General features: G+C 37.7%; 1 protein-coding gene and 1 non-coding gene across 2 annotated transcripts in view; both read left to right on the forward strand.

Annotated features, from left to right (window-relative positions):
• Window positions 1-16,256, forward strand: part of BBS9 (Bardet-Biedl syndrome 9) — a 578,043-nt gene that overhangs the window by 194,855 nt on the left and 366,932 nt on the right. The gene's annotated exons all lie outside the window — the stretch shown is intronic.
• LOC115869271 lies at window positions 4,186-4,316 on the forward strand. The gene has a single exon (XR_004046088.1). It is a non-coding gene; the product is annotated as a small nucleolar RNA SNORA42/SNORA80 family (small nucleolar RNA).

Below are 16,256 nucleotides of genomic sequence, written 5' to 3' on the forward strand. Positions count from 1 at the left end.
TTGAGTTTTTACATTAGTTTTTAAAATAGTTTTATAATATTTACCCTTTTGTAATTGACTAATTTCACTCTGCATAATGTCCTCCCGGTTTGTCTTGTCTCTTTGTTCCACATACTGTCTGTGCTGATTTAGTTTTGTTTGTAGATTTTCCTGCCATTTTCTTTAATCCTGCTGCTTTAGAGTTTACTAAATTTTTTTATTTTCCTTTGATGAGAAAATTTATTCATTTTCTTTGAGGTTACTCTATTTTATTAATTTATTCCTAAATTTAAAACAATATGTTATTATTGATAATCTGCTTGACTTTTTGAAAGTTCTAACTACATGATTCTCTCTTTCTACTTTGTTATCTTTGTCACAAATTGATATTTCTAGCTCCCTATTTTTAGTCTACAGGACTTACTTTGAGGAAGGTGAGGGCAGAGAGAATGACCTACGTCCAGAGAGCTATTTATCTCTGTGGCACCTCCAAATGAAGTCACTAAGCTGCGACCTGATTGCCAGCCACCCATATATTCTTACAGGTGCCATCTTAGCATACAAAAACCTAATTATCACAGTCCACCCCTGCCAACTTAGCACTTGTATACAATTATTTTGCTATATATAATTTTTGCAACAGGGACAATAATAAAGTCATGTGTGTGCCTAACAGGATAAAAACAAAATGCCCACAATTAAAAATGTGCCAGCCCCATTTAAACATAATATTCTATAAGTGAACAAAACAAAAATATTTTATGCCTAACAATTGCAGTTATGTGAACACCTACACTTATCCCCTGCTATGGAATTTCGTAATCCAGCCACTTCATATCTTTATCCTCCCACTTATATCAACCCAGTGCTCGGAGGAGACAAATGTATTCTTTGATGTGAAGAATCTTCATTCCATTTTGAACCTTGTGAGTCTGCATCTATAAGCAAAGTCTAATTAGGACAGGCCATCCATAAAGTCAGCATCAATATGCACCAGTTCACAGACTCAAAAATCTTATCTTCATCTGGTCGGGTTCTAGTCAACCTAATGTGGATCAGTCACCTTGCTTTGCCTCACCATGGTGCCCATTGGACGCCCTGTCTTTAGATCATCGGCCCCATCACAATTCTCAACAACCCTAGACCCCTTGGTTTAGGTCATGCCACCCAACTCTTTAAACTTCAGACCAGCCATCCTGTTGTCATCTTTGCCTCTCATCCCTTTGAACCAAGTCCATGGTAGTCAGTGGCTAGACTCAACCTGTCTCTCTTTTGCTGCTTTTCCCTCACTTCCACTCAACTAGCGGATCCAGGTGGTCACTTAGTGAACTTTTCAGGATGCCTGCAGGCTCTTTATCTTTCAGTCCTAGAGAGGAGAGTTTCTTGTTACTCCCAATTTTTTTCCAGATTCAAACACAAACCACTAATTCAAAATTCAAAAAGCCAATAGGCTCCTTTTTCTTTCTTCAGTCTGTCAACAGATCTCTCAGCAAGTCTTTTCAAATGCAAATTTTCTAAGCACTCAAGGCACCAGTAGGAGCTTACTTTTCAGAGCCTTCTCTGTGGGCATGCCCTTTACTCATTTAAAGATCCAATTTAATGGTTGAAGGCAGGGAGCTCCAAACTTTCTATTTTCATACTTCTCAATAATTTGTATCACACATTATACCAATAACAATAGTTAGAAAAAAATCAACCTAGTCTTAGTACAGGCAGATCCTAAACACATTCTTAAAACAGTTAAGTTCTAAGCTATCTCATTCATATGCAATATGACTGAGATAGTTTATTGTGCCAGCCTGGCCGATAAACACAAGTGGGATTAACTGAAGGGCAGAGAGATAAATGGCTTGGTGGGCCTCGTCTTTCTTGTCTCTCGCTCTTTGATCATTGGACCAATGTGCGACTGCCTTGCTTGTTCTGTGCCTCAATTTAAAGGCTATATTACCTGTGGGATGCCTAGCCTGTGGACTGTGTCGCTGTAAGTTGAGGTCCCTTTAAGACATCGCTGGAGCTGGGGACTGGCAATTGGTGACCTGGCTGGCAGTTGGTGACCTGCCTTCTGATTAGCTGCTGTGCCTAACTCTCTCTATAAATAGAGGAAGATCTGGCAGCAGACTGGACTTGAAGGACTGCTAGTCTTACAACTCTCTCACGGCAATGAGTTGAATTGAGCCATTTGTAGTGCTTTATAATTTAACTGTTTCTTGTATTATATATTTATCTGTATATGATTTAACAGTTCATTCCTTGTTATATATCTAATTATCTTTATAAATAAATACATTATATTATCAGAAATTTGGTTTTATCTCTCTAGAGAACCTTCTCTAACACAATGACCATCAGCCTCTGGCTGCATCATGCCAGGGAGAGGCCTTCTGTCAGCCATTGTGACTATGCGGCATGGTCTCAGAGCTCAAGGGGCCATTTTGTCCCTTGAGTTCAAAATTTACATTTATCACATTCATTTTGCCATTTCAAACAGGAATGACCAAAGACAACAAACAAAGAAAGGAATCAAAACTTTAATTTACCATGTTCTTTCCAGGAAACAATCGAGTAAACTATCTGACCTCTGGCTAGCCCTATCTGACCTCTGGCATGCCCAAAATGAAAAACTGCCATGACACAGAGTCAAGTAAGCATCCACTCTCCATCTTTATGATTTGTTTCTCTAGTACCCCACTCCCAGTACCATAATGTATTATGCCAGTTGACTAGAGAAACAAATGCAGAAACACTTACATATGTATAGAGAAAGCTGTATATCTAGAAACTTAATATATCAAGAAAACAACCTAGCCCAGTTCAACGCAAATCCATAAATCTACTACTAGTCCATAAGTCCCTTTTCAGACTCAGATCCCAGGCCAGTGAATGCCAAGTCCTGTGGATCCAATGGCAGTGGACACGTCTCCAGGGCTCTCAGCATGTCTCATCAACAGGAAGATGAAGGCAGAGAGAGGGAGGGGCCTGCCTCTAGAGAGCCATTTATCTTGGTGGCACCTTCAAATGAGGTCATCATGCTGCAACCTGATTGACAGGCTAACCTCCACCCATCTATCCTTTGGCTACTGTGAATAGTACCGCAGTGAACATTGATATACAAGTATTTGTTATGTTTTTGCTTTTAGTTCTTCTGGGTATATATGTACGAGTAAATTTTCTGGATCATATAAGTCTATACTTAACTTTTGATCCATCACTGAAATGCTTCTGTTCTACTTCCTACTTTGATACATAGTGCCTGTCATTTTAATAGCTCAGGAGTGACTACCCAAGTCACAAAATCGGTGTTTATTTACCTGAAACAACAGAGACTAGATGGAGAGAATCAGGAATAGGAGGGAGACATGGACTGTGTGGCCAATCGCTTCCATGAACAGCAAACTTTCTACTTTATTTTGAGTCTAGTAGAATTGGGTGATTTCTGGTCACCATTTCTGAGAATTTTGATGAAAACTTCTATAGGAGTATCCTCATCAAAGGGGGAAATGTGGAAGAGTATTTCAAATCCTCATAGACTTTTGAAGCTTTGGAGTTTGGATGAATTTTGGAAGTCATTACCCTGAGATAATCTTTAAATCTTAAATCAGGAATATCCCATGAGTTTTTCTTAAAATTGAATAATAGTTTAGCTGAACCAGCAAAAAAAAGTTCTACCTTGACCATTATGCATTTTTAAGAGCTATCTAGTGTTATTAGACAACAGCAACTTGCAGTATTAAACATTAGGAGGTATTGAGTTTATGTTAACAAGGGAGAGACGACTTCTGAGAGTGAGGATGCACAACGTGAAGAATGGAATCAGCATTGTACATGGAGGAGCTATTGAATCAGCATGTTTTGCTATGTACATTATCAAGAAACACAAAATGAATCAAAGTTGAAGAAAATGAAAGTTATGTGCATGAAGACGAATTTGACTTTCTAAGGAATTGAATTCAGGTAGTTGCTTTCAGTATTCACAATCAACATACAAAGGAGCTTCAAAATTTCATGAGAAATTTTCATTTTCTTTTAAATTTCAGTTTTCCATGATCTCTTTGGGGCTCTTTCATATGTTATCTATGCAATGATACTCTTGTGCTTTCTTGCAAAATGTTTTCATGATGATATATTTATTTTTCTAACAATAAAGGGTCTCTCTTTTCCCTGTAGAAGTTGTAGTTGGAAATAATCTAATTAGAATATGTTTACTTTGCATGGGTTTGAATTTATGGCAGGCCAGTCCCTGTGGGGCCCTCATAGTGTCCCATGCCAGAGAAAATGTAACCTCAAATCATTGTCTAACTTCCTTGCCTCAGGCACTGCAGCAAGTTAGTTGTACAGTGGAAAAGAAAATGAAGAAAAAAGAAATGCGTATGTTAACTAGGAGAGAATTGACTTGTTGGAAGTGGTCCTGGATACTTTTCCCCTTGTAGAAGGAGACCAATATGATCTCTTATTTAGTCAGCACCTCTTTTTTTTTTAGCAAGTACCATCTGAGTGGGCTTATTGAAGATTTGAAATAGGCTTTTAGATTACAGATGTACTGAGACATTCATCTTAAGAGATTTCTGTCCTTAAAATAAGTAATATTGGAATTTGAACTTAAATTATGTTGGATCTAAAATAGGGTCCAGAGGGTAGAAATTCAGAAGGATTTGCTTCTGTCTAATGCAGGATGTTAGAAAAACAGAGTTGAATGGTCACCGATTTGTTTTTGAAGGTAGTTTTTGATTTTATTTTAAATTGGATAGTCATTTTAAGTTATGGATCTGTAGAAAATTTGTGGAAACACTCCATTATTGTTTTTTTCCATGTTTGCACACACTTTTTGAAGCCTCCTTGTGTATAAGTACTACATCATTAGATTTTAATTTGAGAGCAGGTGACATTTGATCATATATTGATAGCATTTATTGATATTACAAGGAAACTTGATAATTAATTTAAAGCAATTCTTTTATATTCACAAATTACATTATTTGGCATGCTTTCACTTTGAGTTATTATTGAGAAGTTCTTTTAAGTCAGGGAATGATCCCGTTCTTTGTTGAGACCTTTGTAATTGAAAAGAGCAAGTTCAACTCTTAGTTAAATTTAGACCCCTGACCCACACTTGGCAGTTCACTCAGCTTGCCAGGGAAAACACTTGCAGGGTTCATTACTTTCTGGAGGGATTCTACCTCATTTTTCTCCTCCATTGACTAACCTTTGACCTTGTAGACCTGTAGTTCTTTCCAACAGAGGTGCGTAAACACTCTTGGTATGTGAAGATTAAAGGACCGTATCCCTTGCAGGTGCCCTCTAGCAAATTTGTACTGAATTGATTTGGCACCTCCAATTGTGGTTTGTTTAGGACAGGAAACCAGATAGAATTCAATACTGTATCTTGATACTTAGGGCTGAGTACTTTTGTTAAAAACAACAGAAAAAGAGAGAGAGAGAAAAAGATAGAAAGAAAGGGAGAAAGAGAAAGAACATAAAACACCCTAAGATGACCAAGTGCCAGTAACACTTTTCAAAGGAAAGTTTGTGTCTTGTTGCACCTAGTTCTCTTCAAGACTTGCACAATAAAAAACAAAATTTCAGTGGAAATATAAGCCTGCCTCTTATATAGAAAAGGCCTTTAAAAGAGCCATTGTGGACATGAAAGTAAAAATGTTTGATTTTTCTGGGATGTAAACCCTGGGGAAAAAGCCAGAGTAAAAGAACGCACCAATCAAAAATGTATGACTTCAGGAGATCATCTATTGCGAATTACTTAAAAACCCAGTGGGCATCTGTGGTAGGTTGGGTTAGCATCATATGTGATGGCTCTTTCTGTACATCCTTGCACTTACCTTACTGAATAGGCATCAGCTTTTAGAGTGAATGGCTCTGTAATGACTATCACTGTACCGAATATATAAAACTGCTGCTACAAAACACATAACAAAGATTAAAACCTGTTTTCATGTGACTAAAGAACAAAAAAGAAACATTTCTTTAAGAAATTGTCCTTAGTAGTAGGGCACTTGGCTTATAGATTTTAAGTTCTAGAGGGCATTTTTCTAGTTGCAATAAGGTGATTCTTTTGTCAGATAGAGTTCTCTGGAAGCAATAGAGAAATTGTTAAGCAGAGAAGCAAGAAGTAGTAGTTCCTTTCCTAGGCACAAACTTCCCCACATTTTTCTAAAATGGAATGGGCAAAAAAGAGATGCTGCTAATGCAGCTGGGAGCCCTGGGAATACTATGAACTAGGCATGGTACTATTAACCAAAAGGTTGTTGGTTCAAACCCACCAGCTTCTCCATGGGAGAAAGATGAGGTTATTTGCTCACATAAAGATTTACAACATTGGAAATTCTACATAGGGTTAGTCAGAGTCTGATTCGACTCAATGACAGTGAGTTTTGAGTCTACCAGTGCAGCTGATTTCTGGAGACTAGTTAAGTACATTCTATTTAGGAGCAAAAGGAGTTGAAAACGGGCCTCTGATACTAGTTCCTAGTTGGGCTGGTAAAATAACCACTGCCATCAAGTTGATTCTTACTCATAGCTGATTCTGAATCATGTAAAAATTCTGAGGCTGTGAAACTTTATGGGAACTGTGGGGGAGGTTAGCCCCTCACACTATCATGGGTTCAGTAAGTGCAATTGTAAAGTTAAAATATACATAAAGATTATAATAAAGTCATAGAGAAATCGGAGAGATGGGAGAGAACGAGTAACAAAGAAGCCAGACACATTTCTTGGTAGCATACTCACCTCAGCTCTTCTTGGTGGTATACGTGGAGGTAGGAGACGGGAGGGCAGGAGCAAGCGAGAGAGTGATTTATTACTAACCAAGGCTTATATATCTTTGAGGACATGGATGCCCCGTAATTACAGGAAAGATATACGTCACAGGAAGGGGTTGCATAATAGGCGGACACATCACAGGAAAGGGATGTGCAATAGGCATAAGCGTAACAGGAAGGGGATGAGCTAGGGGTTTACACATAACAGGAAGGGGAGGGATTAAAGGTGTACATGTGACAAGGACAGACCCTGGATTAATGATGGCGGCCTCACCTTGAATGGGCTTGACTTCCCTGGGCTCTCCTTCATGGAAACTATCTACAGCTATCCTTATCAGAAGGGCGTGGGCCCCACTAGTGTAGGACAGACTATATAGTCTGATTGCTCTAGATGACTGATAACCCTTAGGGAGGATAACCTGTCACCTACTTTTGTTGACCTCTAAGTGTATAGTCATTTACCATGTGTAGCACACAGCTAGGTTTGGCATATATTTGGGGGAGACAACTTGGGAGAAATCTTTTTGTATCCCACAGGTAACAGACAGCCTCAATATTCTCTCTGAGAGCAGCTGCTGGGTTTGAACTGCTGACCTTGTGGTTTAGCCATCCAACACTTAATTGACAACACAACTACAGCTGGTAAAATAGGTACATACAAAATCACGAATAGATATTTCTATTTAAAAAAATGAGCATAATTTAGGGCACAGATTTAGAAAAGTTCTTAGCCATAACCAACACCTTGAGGGAAGAAGCTTTGATACTTAGAACCACAGTCTCAAGGAGTAGTGGGTAGCTAAATAAATTTGCATTGCAAGTGGTGTAACTCGTGTGAGGAATGTACTCAGAATAATTAGCCACAGGAAACCAAAAAGGTTAGCATTTTCCTAATACAAAGCATAGGAAGAAAGAGGCAGGAAAGAAATCAGAATTGCCAAGGAGTGCTCCGGGAGGAAGTGGGAATATACTGTCACATGGAGATTCAGCAATCAATGTTGTCCCCCAAATGTGTAAGAATTATTGAATGGAAAACTAATATACTCTGTAGACTTTCACTCCAACCATAATTTTAGAAAATTGGGCATAATCAGAATCAGAATCAATAAAAATAGCATGTTATATTGAAATTTTAATTTGTAATTAGATACCTTACAAATAGTTATCAAAGACAACCTCCCAACCCTAGTTATTGTTTTGAAATTTCATTGGCTCTCAAAAAAAGACCCAGACGACCCCTTTAGACACAGGCGAGGGACTCGAACAGCTTTACTGTCAGACAGAGATTACTGTAAACTTGATTATGGTGGATACAACCTTGATATAAAATGTTACTTGGTCAGTTCTAGGCTCAAGTATTTCTCACTTGTTCCATGACAGAAATTTATGTTCTGGCTTTTAAAATATTGGTGGTTATTTTTCTTTCTTACTCTTTATTTTTGCCTTTATAATATCATTATGGTTTTCTTCTTTCTGTTTCAGTTTTTATTGTTTCTGTTAGGGTTCTCTCTGAAGCACAGAAGGGTGCATGGAGACAATAACTGACGCAGTAGTTTATCTGGGGCGGCAGAGGGAGGTACAAGGAAGGTGAGGGGAACTGGGGAGCAAACAATGAATGCAAGAAGGGGAGGGAGCACTAGAATTGATTGTGATGATGTATATGTAAGTCTTTTAAAAGTGATTTAACTATGGAAGGATATGGTGTGTGAACATTATATCAGGAAAACTACTAAAAGAAACCAAACTTGACCTATGATTACCATAGGTGAAGGAGGAAGAGCTTTTGCTCAGGGGCATCAAATTCATTTTAATGGCGGTGGAACAATTTGGATATCCACAATGGTTGTACAATGTGAAGAGTATCATCTATGGCAGTGAATTGGAGAATGTTTTGTTGTGTATATTTTTGCCACAATTAAAAAAAATAATTACACTAATAACATTGAGTACAAGGAAGAAGAACATGTTTTTAAATTGATTGTTGTAATAATGATTCAACTTCTCTTTATATGATTGAACTATTGAATTGTATGATATGTGGATGAGGTGCCAGTAAACTGTTAACAATACAAACAAACCCAACGAATGGCCATTGAGACAGTTCTGACTCATAGTGGCACTATAGGACAGGGTAGACCTGCCCCTGTGGATTTCCAGCTCTGTAAATTGTTATGGGAGTTAGCTGCCCAACACGTACATTAGCAGGACTCTTAATTTTCATTGACTGGAAAAGTTATAATAATGTTTTCTTTTTTTAGGAGTGATATATTCAGTTATCTAATTTGTTTGGAAATATAGTCTTTGAATTTGAGAAAAAAGTGAAGAATAAATAGGAGAGATGTAGCCATGGAATAATTAGTTCATTCATATGGTTTAGGAAGATCAAGAAAAGCCATATTAGTACTGATAGGATATAGTGTCTCTGGACTACATGTTTACCAGCTTACCTATTAGCTCCTAGATGTTGGGCAAGGTATTTAATTTCTCTGCCACAGCACTTCTTTCTTCTTCTTCTTAAAAATAGAGTTGATGTTATGAATTACTTCATAGGGTTGTTATGGGGATCAAATAGGTTCATATAATCACTTAGAAGAGTGCCTTGCTTATTAAAAAAAACCACACTCACTTCCATCAAGTCAATTACTATTCATAGTGATCCTCTGGGTCAGAGTAGAACTTCCCCTTTGGATTTCTGAGACTGTCATCCTTTATGGAAGTAGAAAGCCCAACTTTCTACCGTGGAGCAGCTGATGGTTTCCAACTGTTGATCTTGAGGTTAGCAGTCCAACACATAACCACTGTACCACCAGGGCTCCCGCCTTGCCTAGAGCACTGCATATATTTAACCAAAATTATTAGTTGTAATTTTGGTACATTTTTCAGTTTGCTTACTTTATAATTATTTTACTTTGGGAGACTTTAACTATATAGTTAATGAATGAAAGTTCTTGCCAAAATAGAACTGTCTTTGAAGTCTTTCTCTTTTATAAGCTTAGGTTCAATACAGGAAGGCTAGGGAAATGTGCGATGGATTACTTAGCAACATCATCGACTACTCTTATGTGCAGAGTTCAATTTTATCTTCCCCTGCTTGCTGGATCACATCAAGATCAAATAATTTAAATCAGATTGAGTTGGAAACTGTGTTTCTTACAGGGATTGGATTCAGGAAGGAAGCTAGTTAAGGTCTCTAAAATCAAGGGCTTGAGTTGTAGTGCACATAGAAGCTAGATTGATCTGGTACCTTGGTGCAGTACCGAGGAACAAATTCCACTTTCTCTTCTTACCTGTTGCATCTGTAGCTTGATCAACCTTGAGGGGAAAAAAGTTGGTTCGTGGCCTATAGCAGTCTGCATAGTCTTTTATTGTTGATACTGCTTTTCACGTAGAGAAAATTTGGAAGATGGTTATCTGTTTAGTTCTGCCAAATATATTATTATGCAGACCCTGCAGGCAGCAGCTGCAGTTGTTTTCCAAAGGGCATGCAACCAACCTAGCTATCATGCACCCAGCTTTCCTGTTGCTGGCTATATTTGGTTCTTTTATTCACATTGCATGCATACTAAACAGCCCTTTTAGATACAGCATTAAAATCGAAGGAGAGGTGCTGTGTTTTATGGTCATTATCTTCTCTTTCATCTGTTTTTGGTTTTAACTCTTAACTGAGTATTAATATTCTTTGAGCATTTCTGATCACAAGTATACCTTCTATTTCTATCTAATATTACCTTTTTTGTTGTTGTTCAGGGAAGTTATATAAGTGTATGATGTACTGAAATGATTTGCTCTGACTTGACCCAATTAGAATTTACTTTAGCCCTGAGCCAGCTGAAATAAAGTTGAGTTAATTTAGGCCACTATTTTTTCCAGTAATATTGAACTGGAGCAGAACCACTTACTGTGCTAATGCTCTCTTCTAAAACACACAGATGTTTTTTTATATAGACAGAGGAATTATGCACACTAGTTGCATTTTAATCTTGTGGTAGGCAAAGTAGAGTGTTGTAAAAGGCATAATTTGCTTCTTTGACATGGTTTCTGGTATGGAACTTGATCTGTTAAATATTAATCAAAATAGAAAGCTGGAGCAAGATAGATATATTTTCTCTGTAATTTATAATGAAGTAGTAAATTTTTTGACATACCTATGATGTTTAGAATACTAATGATAGTAATAATAATAATGATGACAAAATAGTAATAATTTAATCCTTACTTTGTACCAGCTTCTAGGATAAGAACTTTAAATAATTCACATCCACCAGCAATTTTTATGAAATAGGTAATGCTGTACTTTTCATTTTACAGATGAGGAAAAAGAAGCTTAAAGAAAATCTTAATGTCTAGTTTGCAAACTATTTCAAGGTCACACAGTTAATACTTTTTTGAGCATGGATCCACTTTTAGTTATTGATTTTGGAGATTAAGCTCTTAGTTTTTTCCTATTTTTATTACTTTTCATGTTTTTTATATGCAGGTAGTGTAAATCAGGGTCTCAGCAGCAAATAGATGGCAGACTCAAATGGTATAATTGAGAGACTAGGCCTGGCAATGGATAAGGGGGATACTCAACAGGTGGTGAAGCATCTTGGAACTAGCAACAGAGGCAAACTATTATCTCTATGCTTAAGGGGCAAGATAAGGTTTGATTGTTGAATCCTAAAGAATGTGGCTATACCAGAGAAAGCCACCTGACCGGAGCTTTTGTTGCTTTTGGCTAACTAACACAACCAACCTTGGTCAACTAACCCAACCTCACACTCGTATCTCCCTCCAGTCTTTTGCCAGTGCTACTCCTCATGGACTACATTCAACTGGGGGCCTTAGAAAAAGGATCCTTCGATGCAGTGCATATAGGTCAGTTCCTTTCAGGACAGAACAGATTTGAAACAGATGGAAAGTTTTCGAGGGCAAAAGGAAAATATCCAGTTCACAGCTGTACTACTGAGAAAGCAGTTTCTCAGTGCCAAAGCTTCCATGAGATTAATATTTTTATTGCTAATTCTAATAATTTGACTTGCTACTTTTTAATTACAGACTTCAGAAACAGTATGTAGATTATTTCCTTGTGATTGCTACCTAGGATAGTCTTTAGGATTTTGGGCAAGTGAACGTTAGCAATGCTTCTCCTCATTTTCTTCTTCTTTAAAATACTAATAGCAATACAAGTGATACCCCTGTTTCAGGTAAATATACCAAGGGGTCATGAGATAATGGATTTCGGACAGTTTCTATTCATTGAGTTATATTATCTTTTTAAGCCTTGCTCTTATTTATTTTTTGCCCTTCTATGCCTTTAGATTTCGAATATTTTCTCTTGGCTTAAAAGACTACTTTTTTCTAGTGTGAGTCTGCTGGTAGTTAAGTTTTTCAGTTTTAGTTTTTCTGTCTTTACAGTTTTTCAGTTTTAGTTTTTCTTTCTTTGCTATGTTAATTTCAGAAGATATTTTTTCTGGGTATAGAATGTAAGGTTAACAGTGACTTACTTTCTGTACTTTGAAAATATCAATCTATTGATTGATTATCTGGCTAGATGTTAGCTGTGTCATCCAAACTGTCATGTCATTGAAGGCAAATTGTTAATCAAGGCTGCTTGATTTTCAGTAACTTTACCATGATGAGTTATGGTATGAATTTATTCACAACATAATTACCATATATACTCAATTATAAGCCAACCAGAATATCAGCTGAGGCACCTAATTTTACCACAAAACTGCATATAAATACTGAAAAACTCGGCTTATACACGCGTATATACAGTATTTTCAATGAGACAAAAAGGTTGGGGTACTAATTAATTTGGTGGGTTTTTTTAATGGTAAAAGAAAGATAATGAGGATTCATTTTAGGTAAGCAAAGTTTCTCTTTGCTGCTATTTTATATCTGATGTCAGGAAAATAAGGGAGGTGAAGGAAAGAGACTTTGTATAAATTTCAGAGTCTTGAAAATAGTATGCAGTTTATTGTAAAGGACAAATTATTTTATCCAATGAATGTTAATCTGTAGTGAAGACCATCATGTTACCAAATTATTTGTTACACCAAATACAAATCACTTCTGTACACCAAATTCATTTTATATGAGGATCAACAGAATGATCCATAGTCAATCTTGTTACTCGGGACAGGAAAATGTAGCAAAAGGAAAGCAAGACTCTTCATGACTTACAGCTGTATAATGACTAAACTCTGTCATAACTGAGTGAAAATGGAGAAATGCTTTTCTTTTGAAAGGAATTTTGAAAAGTGTGTATACTATATCCTGTAGCCCAGATATTTCAACTATTGCTGATGGTGCCTGGCTATCAAAAGATATAACATCTGGGGTCTTAAAAGCTTGAAGTTAAGCAAGTGGCCATCTAGCTGAGAAGCAACAAAGACCACATGGAAGAAGCACACCAGCCTGTGTGATCACGAGGTGTTGATAGGATCGGTTAACAGGTATCAAAGAACAAAAAATCATATCATTGTGAATGAGGGGGAGTGCAGAGTGGAGACCCAAAGCCCATCTGTGGGTAACTGGACATCCCCTTACAGAAGGGTTACAGGGAGGAGACAAGCCAGTCAGGGTGCAGTATAGCAATGATGAAACATACAACTTTCCTCTAGTTCTTTAATGCTTCCTCCCCCCACTATCATGATCCCAATTCTACCTCACAAATCTGGCTAGACCAGAGTATATACACTGGTACAGATAAGAACTGGAAATACAGGGAATCCAGGACAGATAAACCCCTCAGGACCAATAATGAGAGTAGCAATATCAGGAAGGTAAGGGGGAAAGTTGGGGGGAAAGGGGAACCAATCACAGTGATCAACATATAACCCCCTCCCTGAGGGAAGGACAACAGAAAATTGGGTGAAGGGAGACATCGGACAGTGTAAGACATGAAAAAAAATTGATGAATTATCAAGGGTTCGTGAGGGACAGAGGGTGGGAGAGGGAAGGCAAAAATGAGGAGATGAGACCAAGGGCTCAAGTAGAAAGAAAATGTTTTGAGAATGATGATGACAACAGATGTACAAATGTGCTTGACACAATGGATGGATGTATATATTGTGATAAGAGTTGTACGAGTCCCAATAAAATGACTTAAAAAACAACAGCCATATGCTGTTATTACCTAGATTTCAGTAAAAGATCACTTTTTCAAATTATTAACACATGTGGAGAAGTTGCTTTCACAGTTAGATTATCTTCAATACCTAAGTAATATTTTTCATATTTTAAACACCTTTTTTTTCTTCTTTTTTTTTAATCGTTTTATTAGGGGCTCATACGACTCTTATCACAATCCAATTTTAAACACTTTGTTAGTGAAAATGCTTCTTCAGATTCAGGATCCTTGTGATTCTAGCTTGATAAGCATAATAGAAATAGCACAAAGTAAAATATTTTGGCAAGCCATTGAAGAAAAAAAATTCTATGGACTATCTAGAGCAGCGGTTCACAACCTGATGGTTGCAACCCCTTTGTGGGTCGAACGAGCCTTTCACGGGGTCACCCGATTCATAACAGTAGCAAAATTACAGGTATGAAGTAGCAACGAAAATAATTTTATGGTTGGGGGGTCAGCACAACATGAGGAACTGTATGAAAGGGTCACAGCATTAGGAAGGTTGAGAACCACTGCTCTAGAGAGTGAAGTAGCTATATATGCAAGGACTCTGTTATGAGGTTAGTTTCTATGAGCAGTCTGCCCTAAAACATATTAAGTTCGAAGCTTCTGTCTTTAGTCACATAATCAACAAGTGCAAGAACACGAAGCAATCTAGCTGAATGACAAGTAACTAATTGGTGGATGCAATACAGTATCATTTTCAATTTTGAACTTTTGATCGGTATTTACCCTTAAAGTACCACTTAGCGGTGTACATGCTGTAATAAAATTAGGATTTTTTTCACCCTTGCGGTCTGTGTTTATTGGATTTTAAGTGATGGCAAAATTCTGAAGTCCTTTGAACCCAAAGGGGATTTACAGTCTATGCTAATAGCAGCAGCAGCAGCAGCAATTAGTAACCATAATGAAAGCTATTCTCTTTTCTCACTCCAAAAATCACGTGTTTTTTGTGTCCTGTTACTATTGATGGCTTGTTAGAGGCCAACTTGACTGATCGAGTAATGAAATGCATTAAAAAACGGTTGTTTAATTCATAAGGACAATCTCTGCATTTTTTGTGTATTCATTACTCATGATTCCTCATCTATAGGGTCTGACAGAAATTGAAAGCTTATTTTATTCTTCTCACTTAAATTTCTTGTAAATTTAGACTAGATTCTAAGAGAGTTAGAGAAATTGTTTATTGCTAAATGTAATTACAAGTAAGGACATTCTGTAGGCCTAAGCGAGGGAGCTAGAATGATCTCCCTTAGGGTTTTATAAACTGAGACCATTTGATCCTATTCCAGGTTTATTGTATTTTGTGGAGACATTGTCACTTTCTGCTCCAGCTAAGTGTTAGAGCTTGTCCACTGGGCTACACCGGGGCCACAGTTCCTTCCTGAAGAATACGCATGAGACCAGGAGGACATGAAGGGCAGGTTGTTCATTGGAGTTGTGCATGTGAGGGGGCCAGTATCATCCTCTGACTGGTGAAAGGTGTGTCGGTAGGATGTTAATGGTTTGGATTTGGTGGTCTCAGCAGCACGTTTATCTAATTGACTGTGCCTCACGGAGATAACATTAGTGTGAAGCACAGTAAGGAAGAGTCCACAGCACCGCCTGAGACGTGGAATCTGACTAGGAAGGACTAGAGTTGGAAAAGTGGAACTATCCGCTCTTATTTGAAGGAACCCTGGTGGCAACATGGTTCATCCCTTGCTGGCTAACTTAAAGGTTAGCACTGCAAACCCACTCAGGGGCTCCACGGGAGGAAGCTGTGACAGTCTGCTTCAGGAATTATTGCAGCCAAGAAAATCACCGGGCAGTTCCACTGTGACATACAGGGTTGCCATGAGTCAAAAATCTACTTGACAGTACCTGCTTGATAACCGAACTAATAACAACTGCTTTTGGAGAAGAAGGGAAGGCTTGACTTAATGCAAACCTAATCAAAGAAAATTGTGAGATTAAATTTAGATTGGGGTTGATTTGTCAAGATTTCCCTAAGCTGTCAGGCAGGAGTTAAGTCGATGAGAAAGCCCCAATGAGTTTCTGAGTTCCTTCATTTAACTGGATAGTACTAAAGAATTATGGCACTATTGGTTAAGCTTTGGACTACAAAGGTCAGCAGTTCAAACCCACCAGCCTCTTCAAAGAAGAAAGACAACACTGATCCTGCAAGGATTGACAAAGCTTCCGAAACCCTATATAGAGTCACTATGAGTTAGGATTGACTTGATGGAAGTGGGTAGATTTGGAGGTATTTTATGAAAAGATTTGGGTGTTCAGTAAGAATAATTGGCCATATTCTATGATGCTCACCTTCCCGACACAACCGCTGAAGACAAAGCGGGTGAATAAGCAAATGTGCTGAAGAAAGCTGATGGTGCCCGGCTATCAAA

Source organism: Echinops telfairi, unplaced genomic scaffold (assembly GCF_000313985.2).
Source record: "Echinops telfairi isolate 266 unplaced genomic scaffold, ASM31398v2 ScPeMD7_23;HRSCAF=83, whole genome shotgun sequence".
NCBI lineage: Eukaryota > Metazoa > Chordata > Mammalia > Afrosoricida > Tenrecidae > Echinops > Echinops telfairi.